The 12,276-nt window shown below is 50.3% G+C and overlaps 1 protein-coding gene across 5 annotated transcripts in view; it reads right to left on the bottom strand.

Annotated features, from left to right (window-relative positions):
- PAK5 (p21 (RAC1) activated kinase 5) overlaps window positions 1-12,276 on the bottom strand; it is a 176,599-nt gene that overhangs the window by 81,775 nt on the left and 82,548 nt on the right. The window contains exon 1 of one of the 5 annotated variants that reach the window (XM_061461573.1): window positions 7,437-7,576. The exons of 2 other annotated variants lie outside the window; for them this stretch is intronic. The gene's annotated coding sequence lies outside the window, so the exon portion shown is untranslated. Of the gene's footprint in view, window positions 1-7,436; window positions 7,577-12,276 lie in introns of those variants that run through there. 2 more of the 5 variants (XM_061461570.1, XM_061461571.1) reach the window with 2 other exon arrangements.

Raw genomic sequence — 12,276 nt, 5'->3', positions numbered from 1 at the left:
CCTTATTGTCAGCCTGTTAAGAGATGAGAAGTCACTTTTCAGCTGGCAATGCTCTGCATCAGCGTTTAAATTATTTACCTCAGGCCTTGTACTTCTTAAGTACTTGGAAAGTCCTACTTACTCTTCTTGTGAATCCTGACAGTGCTAAGAGCTGGTCCTCAAAGAGACTGGGTAGGGAAAGCACAGATGTGGGATGAATGCTCCATTTCTGGCAATTTTGGTACATTATCTCTATTAGAATGAAAACTGAGGACACACTTGTGCCCCTAATAAGAGCCTTGCCTCAAAAGAGCATTTCTCTTGCTTGCCAGTACCAGGTGTCCACTCTCACCTCCATTCAAGTGAGGGTTCTTCCTGTCTCACCCCTAGGAGTAAACCCTCTATGGCATGCAAGGCACGTGGGTTTGCACGTTTCCCCAAAACAGTTTTCAGGGTATGTATTACACCATCTGCTTTAAGCTGAGCCCTATCATCAGAACTCAGTCTTGGCACAAGAGCTATTGCCAGTAACTACTTTCATTCACTGCCAATCCCTCCCTAACTTCCAGTAGGATGGGGCTCTCTCCATCGAGCCACACAGATGCAATTACAGACATCTAGACACGGGATTTTTCCCATTTGTTTGCTTTTCTACTTCCCATTCTTCATTGACTGCCCTAAAAACGTCAGAACAGAGAGCAAGAACTTAAAAGGCAATCACCACCTGCAACCACCATAGCAACACTGAACTATTTTGGCAGCCAGGCCTCTCAACACATGCTTACAGAGCCCATATCCCTCGTGCTGGGAAGATGCAATAGACTCCCTGGCTTTAGGATGCATCATTTTGAGCTCCTGCATAAAACATAGGAGCACCCGGAGGTTTCCTACAGCAGGCAATGGCTTAGATTACAGCCACTGCCTTGGCACTGGAGCACTTCCCAGTAGCACACTAAACTTTATGTTACCAACAAAAAATGCCTGGTAATAATGCAGCTTCCCCATACCCTGCCAGCACATACCATGGTGTGGATGGTGCCTCCCCACTAACAGCACTGTGCTCCACAAACAAGCTTTTCCATCCATGCGCTGGTTTCAGCTGCAGTTCAGCAAAGGGGTTTTCTGCCCTTTCATTATTTTTACCCTGTGACACAAAGCATAAATAGGAAGAAGTTTTGCTATTTGGAAGAGAGGAGTTGAGTGTGTGCAACAGAGATAAAGTCATGGACCATTATTCCTTCCTGTATGCTTCAAAGTCTGGGACAGAGGCACAGCTCGGGGAGCATTTACTTTGTGCTCACCTTGCTCACAGAAAAACCCTCCTCCTTCTTCAGTCTAGGCAATCATAGAATGGTTTGGGCTGGAAAGGACCTTGAGATCACCCAGTTCCACCCCCCTGCCATAGGCAGGGACACCTCACACCCCCTTCTGCAAGGCACAAACCCAAATACCCTCCAAAGCCTATGAGAAAAGCTGCAAATCTGTTGCTTTTGGGGTCTTTACATTGAAGGAAGGGACAAGCTCAACAGATGCAAACCCAGGTTTCTGTGGCAAAGGTATGATTTGGTTAAGAACGCAACCATTTAAGCATTGTTACGTTTTACTTGCATGTTATGAAGAGGTCAGTAACTGGTCAGAACCATGTGTCATTTCTATGTCCTTCAGGTGTACCTTAAGAGCCCTTCTGTGAGTTGTGGCTGGGAGAGTCATGATAAATCTTTTAAATGTATTTATGTGGGCCAAATAACCCAACAAGGCATTAACCATTGTTATTATAATCCTGTAAAGTACTAAAAACCTCCTGGGATGGACAGCCTGGACCGGATAGTTCTGCATCTATGGAAAAAGGACTAAAGCGAAACACCTGAAAGTGCTTTCCAAAGGCAATTGCCACAATCCCTCCTGTTCCCCAGCGGGAAGCAGTGGCACACAGAGGTTAAATAACCTCTTGAGGTGCTCAGCCAGCAGCTCAGCCCAGATTAGAGCCACGGTGCCTCCTGACTCCATGCTCAGCCCAGCGCCTTAAATAGCTGCAGTGCAAGGAATTAGCTCTGTCCTCTCTGCATGCACCCAACTCAGGGAATGGGGAAGCTGGAGTTCAACTTAATGGTACGAAAATGCCTGTGGAGAATGCCAGGAAATAAATCTTAATAACTACTGCCCAACTGACCTGGCTGAAGGCAGAGGGGAAAGCCACTGTGCAGTTTTTACTGCCTCCAGTTTGGGAAGAGTCAGTCATTCAGAGGCAGCAGAGCATGTCACAATAAAAGGTTTATAGGGGCTATCACCAGGATCATTCCTGTACCATTTATTTGTTCCAGTTTCGGTGTGTTGGCATTTCTTTTGTCCTCTCCTTTGTCACCAGGGATCTCTCCATCATTCCCTTTCTGGGGTACCTTCACTGCTAGGCAAACAGCAGAACTTTTGCTAACGGAGCGGTTTAGTGACACTGCGTATTTATTAACATTGTAGAAACACACAGTAATGCAAAGTAACAGTGATATCTAACACAGGGTTTTCCTCCATAAGAGGTGACCATGCATGCCTCCTTCCGCTATTCCCTATAGCTGCAGTACCTCTCCTACTCTTCCAGCTGCCTCCAGCAGGGAACAATAAATCTAACACACACTTGGAGAAAGGAAAATCTCTATCGCTATTTTTGGCACCCACGTTCCTTGGCTTAACCTATTTCTGGACAAGCATCTTTGTTCAGCAAAATCAAAATCCTCACCCCTGTGACACCGGAGCAGCGTGTCCTGCTGCAGGCAGTGACACATGCCACCAGCGAGATCCACAGCAGAGCCACAACAGAGCGAAGACAGGACAGCCCACAAGGAAAAGGATGGGAGCTGCGGTTTCACTTGTGCTCTCCATCACTGCATGCCCCTGAGTGAGTCACGCCACTCTTCTCCATGCTTTGGCTATCCTAATACCAGCACATTGCAATGCACAGAGTGCACCTTATGGCAGGGTGAAAACAGGGCTCACTACATGTCCTTACAGCCCACAAGGACCACAAGTTAGGTGGTCTGCAAGACATAAACTTTAATTTGTATATACAGCTCATGTTTTAATAAAAGCATTGCTTAGAAAGGTCAGAAATAGGAAGCTACAGCCCAGTCTGCAGAAGTTAACAACTTGATTCACAGAGTTTTGTTTCACTGGCTTGATTTTAAGACATCCAAGCTCTATCTGCAATGAAACCTTTGTACATCCACCAGATGCTCCTTCCACAAGTGGCAGCACTTGTACACGGCTCAGGAAAAGGAAAAAATAGTTGGGAAAGAGGCAAACCAGCAGACTTGGTATGTCATGGCTGGCTCTGCAGGATGCAATGGGAGCACGTGCCTCTCCCATCACTGCCCTCACAGGCACTGCTTGGAAAGGGATACTCCTTGAACCTTTAAGGCACAAGACACGGCTCAACACTGACTTCTGTGCTGGGGCTGCTCTCAACAGGCATGGCTGAACCACGCAAGAACCACACTCTGCAGCAGGTCTCAGCCCTGAAGCCCCAACAGCAGTCCTGCCCTTGGAGATACTCCTCTCCAGGAAAAGAAAGGAAAAAGCAGTTAAACATTCATTTAGATAGAAAATACTCTGTTGTGTCGGTTGTGGGGCCAGCCCTCCAAGCACAACACTGAGCACTGCTGCGCTTGGTACAGGCAGCTGACACACCAGCACTAACAGCACATCTCCAGTGAATCTCTGTGGCCTGATGGATTAAAGGCTTAATTAGAGTTACCTGAATATTAAATATCATTAGAGAGCGTTGAAACTTGCTCTGCAGGGGGGCGGGGAGGTGCCTGTTAAATGGCCTCATAACTAACTGGGGTTTTTGCACTGTCGTTGGCGTTTTTGAGACATTCCAGTTTTCAGCTCTTTTCCCCTGCTAATGAAGCCAGCGCAGTTGTGCATCAGGCAGCACCCTGGTGCAGCTCAACGCTAACCAAAGCTGGATTTAATGGAGGAAATCATCTCAAAATATCAACCTTTGTATTTACAGAGAAGGCAGGTACCTTACGAAGCTCCTACTGAGGAAGAGACAAACCTGTATCAGACACTGGAGAAGGTGCAAGGTTGGACGGAGGCTCTGTTGGTCATGACATGGCTTTCGAGCAGACAGTTGTGTAAAAACACCTTTCATACTTCAAACTGCAGTTGAGAATAGCAAGATTGTATGGAAATGTTCAATAGATTAGAATTGATGGAAAACCATAAGAGTATAATTGGAAAATGGTAAAAAGCGTATGTCCTCCAGGGGTGAGGGATGAAAGGACCTGCAGCAATAGGACAAGGGGGAAGGGCTTTAAACTGACATGAGATTAGGTATGAGGAAGAAGTTCTTTATTGTGAGGGTGCTGAGGCACTGGCACAGGGTGCCCAGAGAAGCTGCGGCTGCCCCATCCCTGGCAGTGTTCAAGGCCAGGTTGGACACAGGGGCTTGGAGCAATGTGTTCTAGCGAAGGTGTCCCTGCCCGTGGCAAGGGGTTGGAATTGGATGAGCTTTAAGGCTCCTTCCAACCCAAACCATTCTGGGATTCCATGATAAACCACATGCAGTTTCCATCTTGGTGTTTCTGGGTTTACCCATCTGCAGTCACCACCCATCCCATCCCACAATGACAGAAGGTTCACTTGGTTTCACCTTGGGAAACCTGGCCCAACGCCACAGCAGACCCCACAGACCAACTCCACTGAGATCAGCAAAAAGCAAAGCAAACAGCCCCAGAAACACCTCCAGCACCACTCCAGTGGTGTCAAAGAGCCACAGACACTGACACCAGGAGCAGGGATCCTGAGGAGGTGTTTTACCAGGAGGTTGTTGTTTGAGCTTTATGCATATTTGATGCACAGCTCAGCTGCTTTACCCACAGACACCTGTTAGCAGCTCCAACGCGTGCCATGCGGTACACTTCTGTTTGTAGCTTCTGCAGAGCAAACCAGTAGAACCGGAGCGAGTTTATGTATTGGAACAAGAGGATGCCAAACACTTCAGATCCTTAACTGGAGCAGCTTCAAAGCAATAACTGGATTTAAGTGTCGAGTGCGATCAGACAGGAGGAGCAGAGATGCAGACGTTCTTCCGCTCCTGTTCCTCTTTTGTTTTCCATACCTCCCCGACGGAGTGCAGCACCCTGACAGATCTGTGCCAGCATCACCTCCTGGGCTTCAGCCACGTGAGCTGGAGTCTCCTTCAACTCAGTTTTAAACCCAAACTCCATGCCCCAACTAACGTCAAAGAGAACAGTTTGCCCCCTTTATTTCAGCAGCAAATCTGGGGTCATTTTATTTCTTAATTATAATTTTCCAAGTAATTAGGTGCCCAAATAACTGTTACTTTGGCAAATAGCAGTTGGGAAATAAAACGCCTTCCAAGAACCTTGCTCATTATGCAATTCTGTTTTAGAATCAGCAATTGGGGTGGTCAGACTTCACTGAAAGTCAGATATTCACCTACTGTGAGTATCTGTGATTGATGAAGATGTTCAGGGAAGAGGGAAAATAAAGCCCTTGAGAAGCAAACAGGGGTGGCCAAAGTAACAAGGGCATGGAATGAGCCATGGGATTTACTGGGTCTGGCTCTGTGAGCGTGTTGCCAAGGGGATTCACTGATGACTTGTAAGGGGGGTTCTTCACAACATCTCTGTGCAGAAACGACCACTTTGATCCCCTCTGTTAAGAGGATGAACAGCTGCCTCAGCTGAGCAACACACAGTCACTGGTAATCCCTCATTTCCATAGAATAAGGTTGAAAGACTGCAAAAGTGAGTAACAGCACTTGGAGCTTCTGCACCAAGGGAAGGCAGGACTAGGGCAGACTGGTCTAACACCTCCTGATGAAATTAATCTCTGCTTGAAGGAGCAGTTTCACCTGGATCAAACCCATTTATGAACACATTTGAAGGAGCAGAAAGTCCAGCTTCAGCACGCTCAACATGAAAGCAAGTCTTTCCCTTGATTCAAGCCATGTTTTCACTCAGTTCATCCCAAATCACAGCACAAAACCATAATCACACACCGAACAAAGACCTTCCATCAACCTGAGAGGAGCTACAAACAAAACCCTGACCAGCCCACAGCCAGTAAGGCAAACCACAGTGAGTAACTCCCGAAGCTGTACCTGCTGCTGCAGCAGCAGCACCTCTGACACCAGTGCTCTGCCCCACAGGTCCCTCCATCCCCACCTACAAACAGGCGAGCATCTGCTCACCATAGGGGGAATCGACGAGCCAGTAACCACCGTGCAGCAACACTTCAGCAGGAAGAAAGCAGAAATGCAAAGGGCCATTTTGTGAACCTCAAATGGAAACAGAAAAGCTTCCACAGCTTCTGCTCAAGCCGGCTATGGGGGTGCAGACAGCCAGGAAGCCCCACAAGTGACACTGAACCCACTCTCTGTGTCAGAAGCATCACCCTCAGCAGACATCCAGAGTGGCTCACCAGAGCTCCAATGCATTCTGCACACAACAAGAGATGTACAATGCTCACAGCACTGTACCAACACCTTCAGCACAGGGCAGAGGAGCGTGGCTCCTACTCCAGTCCTCAGCAGTGGTATTTAAAGTTTCCCGGTGCAATAAGGGCAATAAATCCGGAGCGATGATTCCCTAAGTGCTGTGTGTGCAGCAAGGACCACACAGCCCTATCCCACCACAGGTACCAACTCTCTGCCTTCATTTTGCAGATGCTACAGCGTAAGAAAGCGAATCCTTCAATGAAGGGAAATGCTGCCAGCGGGGTGGTCTCGCTGCTGGCCCCTCTCGAGTTGGTGGGAATTGTATCCTAAGGGCAATGACAGCACATTCGGTCTGACACTGACTATTGGGGAAGAAATAAAAATGCCTATTGTTTCTTTACGCTAACAGAGGGCTGGTGTGTAACAAAGGGGGAGGCGGGCAGCCTGCGCGCTGTAAGAAATCCTCTAGGTCTGATCGATACCCAGACCTGGGCTGGTGCTGGAGCGGTATTCCAGCACGGCAGTTCCTCTGCAGCTCGGTTTATCCAGCTACGATGCTCTGAGGCTTAACGCACAGAGACACACGAACGGAGCCGACCGCAGGCGTTTCTAACCCTCTACACGCAAACCCACCAGCGGTCAGAGGTACACGGGTGCGTGTGGAGCGCTCGGGCGAGACCCAGCGGCACACGGCATGCACGGAAAGTTGGGAGCAACTTCAGGCAATACACGGGCACAAACCAAAACGCCTCTCTTACAACAAAAGCCATTGTTGCGGCCAACAGCCCCGCCGAGGTGCTCAACGCGCAGCCAGCGCCGCCGACCCTCGGGCAGCCCCGCTCGCCCGGCGCCAGCCCTCCGCGCCTCGGCCCGCCCCGCTCAGGTGGGCGAGGGGATGCCCGGGACGCGCCTTTGTCTCCAAGCACCGGCTGCCAGCACCGCGGCCCCGCAAGGTCGAGCCTCCCCCTTGCGCGGATCCCGGCCCCGCCGCCCCTACCTCGGCCGCCGCCGTCACGCCGCCCCCAGCGCCATGTTCCCGCGCCGGCTACATCCGGGCCGCGGCCGCCGCTCGGCTCCGCTCGGCTCCGCGCGGCACGGCCCGTCCCGACCCGCAGGTGCCGCCGTCGCCCGCCCCCCGCGCGCGCTGAGCCCGGGGCGGGGCGAGGCTCCGCCCCCTGCGCGGGAACAGCGCCCCGCCCAGCGCGTGCCTGCGCGCGCGGAGCGAGCGCTGCGGGGGCGCGAGCTCCCCCGCCCCAACATCTGCCCTAACATCTGGGGGGGGGGCCCTACGACCGGGCAGCGGTGACACAGACACACACCGCTGCGGCCACCAACACACCAATCCATCCATCCATCCATGCCCCAGCCAACACATCCAACCCGGTGTGCACCAACCCATCCATCCATCCATACACCAGCCAATCCATCCATCCATGCACTAGCCAATCCATCCATCCATGCACTAGCCAATCCATCCATCCATGCACCAACCAACGCACCCAACCCTGGATGCACCAACCCATCCATCCATCCATACACCAGCCAATCCATCCATCCATGCACCAACCAACGCACCCAACCCTGGATGCACCAACCCATCCATCCATCCATGCACCAGCCAATCCAGCCATCCATGCACCAACCAACGCACCCAACCCTGGATGCACCAACCCATCCATCCATCCATGCACCAGCCAATCCAGCCATCCATGCACCAACCAACACACCCAACCCTGCGTGCACCAACCCATCCATCCATCCATGCACCAGCCAATCCAGCCATCCATGCCCCAGCCAACACATCCAACCCGGTGTGCACCAACCCATCCATCCATCCATACACCAGCCAATCCATCCATCCATGCACCAACCAACGCACCCAACCCTGGATGCACCAACCCATCCATCCATCCATGCCCCAGCCAACACACCCAACCCGGTGTGCACCAACCCATCCATCCATTCATGCACCAGCCAATCCAGCCATCCATTCACCAACCAACACACCCAACCCTGCATGCACCAAGCCATCCATCCATTCATTTGCACATCAACCCATCTATCCATTAGTGCACCAGCCAATCCATCCATCCATACACCAACCAATCCATCCATCCATGCACCAACCAACACACCCAACCCTGCGTGCACCAACCCATCCATCCATCCATGAACCAGCCAACACATCCAACCCTGTGTGCATCAACCCACCCATCCATCCATGCACCAGCCAATCCATCTATCCATGCACCAGCCATTCCATCCATCCATGCACCAGCCAACACATCCAACCCTGTGTGCACCAACCCACCCATCCATCCATCCATCCGTGCACCAGCCAATCCATCCATCCATCCGTGCACCAGCCAATCCATCCATCCATCCGTGCACCAGCCAATCCATCCATCCATCCGTGCACCAGCCAATCCATCCATCCATGCACTAGCCAATCCATCCATCCATGCACCAGCCAATCCATCTATCCATGCACCAGCCAACACATCCAACCCTGTGTGCACCAACCCACCCATCCATCCATGCACCAGCCAATCCATCCATCCATGCATCAACCAACACACCCAACCATGCACCAACCAACACACCCAACCCTGTGTGCACCCACCCATCCATCCATGCAGCCACCCACAAATGAGCCAACTTGTGCACTCACCCATGCTTGCATCAATCCATCCACCCATGCACAAACCAATCCATCCATCCATTCATGCAACAACCAATGCACACACACTCCAGCTTGTGCCCTCACCTATGCAGGTGCCAATCCTACCCATCCATGCACACACCAATCCATCTATCCATGCATGCACCAACCCACCCACCCACAAATGCATGTACTAACCCAAATGCATGCACCAGCTTGTGCACCAACCCTGCACTCCTGCAGCCACATATTGCCTACCCATGCTTGCACCAACCCATCTCCCATATATCCAGCCACAAGCACCCCAATTTATGCACCCATTTCCCAACACATCACCCACCCATGCACCAATCCACTCTCCTATCCACATCCCAACTCAGCAACCAGCCCCCCATATACTCACCCATATATACACCCATCCATCCACCCACTTCCTTCTGCACTTGGACCACAGTCATTATATATGTATTTTATACAGACAACCATATGATAAAGGTACATATTGGCCCTTCCACAGCGAAATCAGGAGGGAGGTGGCAGTGTGTGTGCTGATGGATGACCATGAATCACCCCTACCAGGAAACATGGAGCATGGACAGCAAAGAGCTGTTCAGGGGCACCTGCAGGTGAAGATCCCCAGGAAGAAAAAACTTGAAGCTGGATGGGTTGGTACAGCTCTAAGTCCATTACATACAGTCCCATTTCTCCTTGGGATGCACAGGAAGATGTTCTTCCCTTCAGTTCACTCAAATCTGAGAAAGCCATTAGGGACTGAAAACAAAGAGAGAACAGGCAACTGCTTTTCCCCCGAATGGGTCTTTATGAGGATTTGGTGAAAGGAGACTACAGGAAATCTGGAGAGGGTATTTAGAGATAGAACAACAGGGAATGGCTTTAAGCTGAAAGAGGATAGACTCAGGTTAGATACAAGGAAGAAATTGTTCACTATGAGGATGCTGAGGCGCTGGCACAGGGTGCCCAGAGAAGCTGTGACTGCCCCATCCCTGGCAGTGTTCACGGCCAGGTTGGACGGGGCTTGGAGCAACCTGCTCCAGTGGAAGGTGTCCCTGCCCATGGCAGGGGGTTGGAACTGGATGAGCTTTAAGGCTCCTTCCAACCCAAACCATTCTGTGATTCTATGAAATGTACTTTCCCATTACTCATAATGTTTGCTTATACCTTCTTCATTTTCCCCTTAATCCTTGCTCTACCTAACGCTGGGAGATGAGATCACCTCCCTTTGGTCAGACAGCACCCAGTGTTTAGTGTTGGCTGGGACAGCAAAGTGCCTGCTTCAGTCTCCAAACCCAGACGTGGTGGTGGTGGGCAGCACCAGTATGAGAAGCTGAGCACTCTCCTTGCAGGAAGGGGGCTGAGCAGGGACAGACACAGTCAAAAATACAGCATAAAGCTGTTCAGAACCTCTGGACCATAATTCCAACCCCTCAATGTGGAATTCAGATGCAGACTGATAGGGCCTCCCAAAGTGGTCCCAGGGCTGAAGTCGCTCTGTTGTTATTGGTTTGCAGTAGGATTTGTGGCCAGAAGCAGTATTTGAGGTCTGTGGCCACTGAAAGATGTTCACGCTTCTGGAAACAAACAAGCAAACCAGCTCCCCAAACCCCCAGTCCAGGCTAAAACTTTAACCTGAGCAAAAAGATCTCACCACAGAGCTGAAGCTTTTCCCTGGTGCCTCAAATGAGAAATAACGTGGGACGAGGTGGTGCAGGTTTCCCTGCTCTGAGTCAGCATGAATAAATGACATGTGTCTGTAACATGAGGTGTTGCACATCACATCTTGGCATGGCACATATGGCTTCTGGCAGGGTTAAAAAAAGAAATCAAGCCTTTGCTGTTCTGTCCTTAGTCTCAGGTGTGATTTGGAGGGAGCTGTCCCAATGAATTGTCAAAATGGGCTGAGGAGAGACAAGAGGCACTGTACCATGGAGAGTGTCGAGGGAGGGAGGCAGCTATGATCTACAGCTTCTCCCCCTCAGATAATATGAAAGGAGGTGGCAGAGCAGCTCAGTAATGTGACCTTGCCGAGACTCACACTGAACGCACGTGGACGCATCCATCAGCACTGGAAAATCCCATTCTGTGCATTCCCAGGGAGCTCTGCACTCTGCCATGACACTGAAGCCAACAAGAAATCAGATCTGTAACTCGGATAGGAGCTTCTCCAGTTAAATCAACTGAACTACCTGAAGCATGAACTTGGTTGTGTAATCCCTTCAATGTGAAAAATGGATGTGTGTATCCACACATATACCCCAAAGCTTTACAAAAAAAGGTTCATTTTGACTTTGCCTTATTCTTGCACACAACAGGATGAATCAGAAACTCAGTCCCTCAGCTCACTGCAGCTGTACTGAGCTAGCGTTGATGCAAATGAAAGGAGGGTAGAAATGCAAAATGTCCTTTTCCCAGAAAAAGCAGAGCATTGAATTATTATTTTTTATCTATATTAATTGCTTAAAATGCGATGATTTTTAATAAAACTGAATTGGTGGCACTGAACATGGTGGCTGTAATATTTTAAGAAATAGAAAATAAAACCCTATCAATTTTAGGTGAAGTCAGGCCACGGCAGTGACTGAAGTATTTGCTGAACCAGCTGGGTAAGGAGGTTCTTGAGACACTGAGTCCATTACATACAGACCTATCTCTCATTGGGATGCACATGAAGATGTTCTTCCTTTCAGTTCACTCAAATCTGAGAAACACATCAGGGACTGAAAACAAAGAGAGAACAGGCAATTGCCTTTCCACCATCTGGGTCTTTATGAGGATTTGGTGAAAGGAGACTACAAGACACCTGGAGAGGGTCTTTTTACAGGGGCATTTAGAGATAGGAGAACAGGGAATGGCTTTAACCTGCCAGAGGGGAGACTGAGATGAGCTCTTAGGCAGAAGCCCTTCCCTGTGAGGGTGCTAAGGCACTGGCACAGGGTGCCTGGAGAAGCTGTGGCTGCCCCACCCCTGGCAGCGTTCACAGCCAGGTTGGACACAGGGGCTTGGAGCAACCTGCTCTAGTGGAAGGTGTCCCTGCCCACTGCAGGAGGCTGGAACTGGATGAGCTTTAAGGTCCCTTCCAATCCAGACCATTCTGTGATTCTATGATTACGAACAGTCCAGCCTTCTGTCAAGAGATATTTCCCATGCTCAAAATGTC

The sequence above is a fragment of the Pezoporus flaviventris genome, unplaced genomic scaffold, assembly GCF_033815535.1.
Source record: "Pezoporus flaviventris isolate CSIRO_AGI_PZ_B2104156 unplaced genomic scaffold, CSIRO_AGI_Pfla_v1 ptg000031l, whole genome shotgun sequence".
Taxonomy (NCBI): Eukaryota; Metazoa; Chordata; class Aves; order Psittaciformes; family Psittacidae; genus Pezoporus; species Pezoporus flaviventris.
This window is presented reverse-complemented; position numbering and strand designations above follow the sequence as displayed.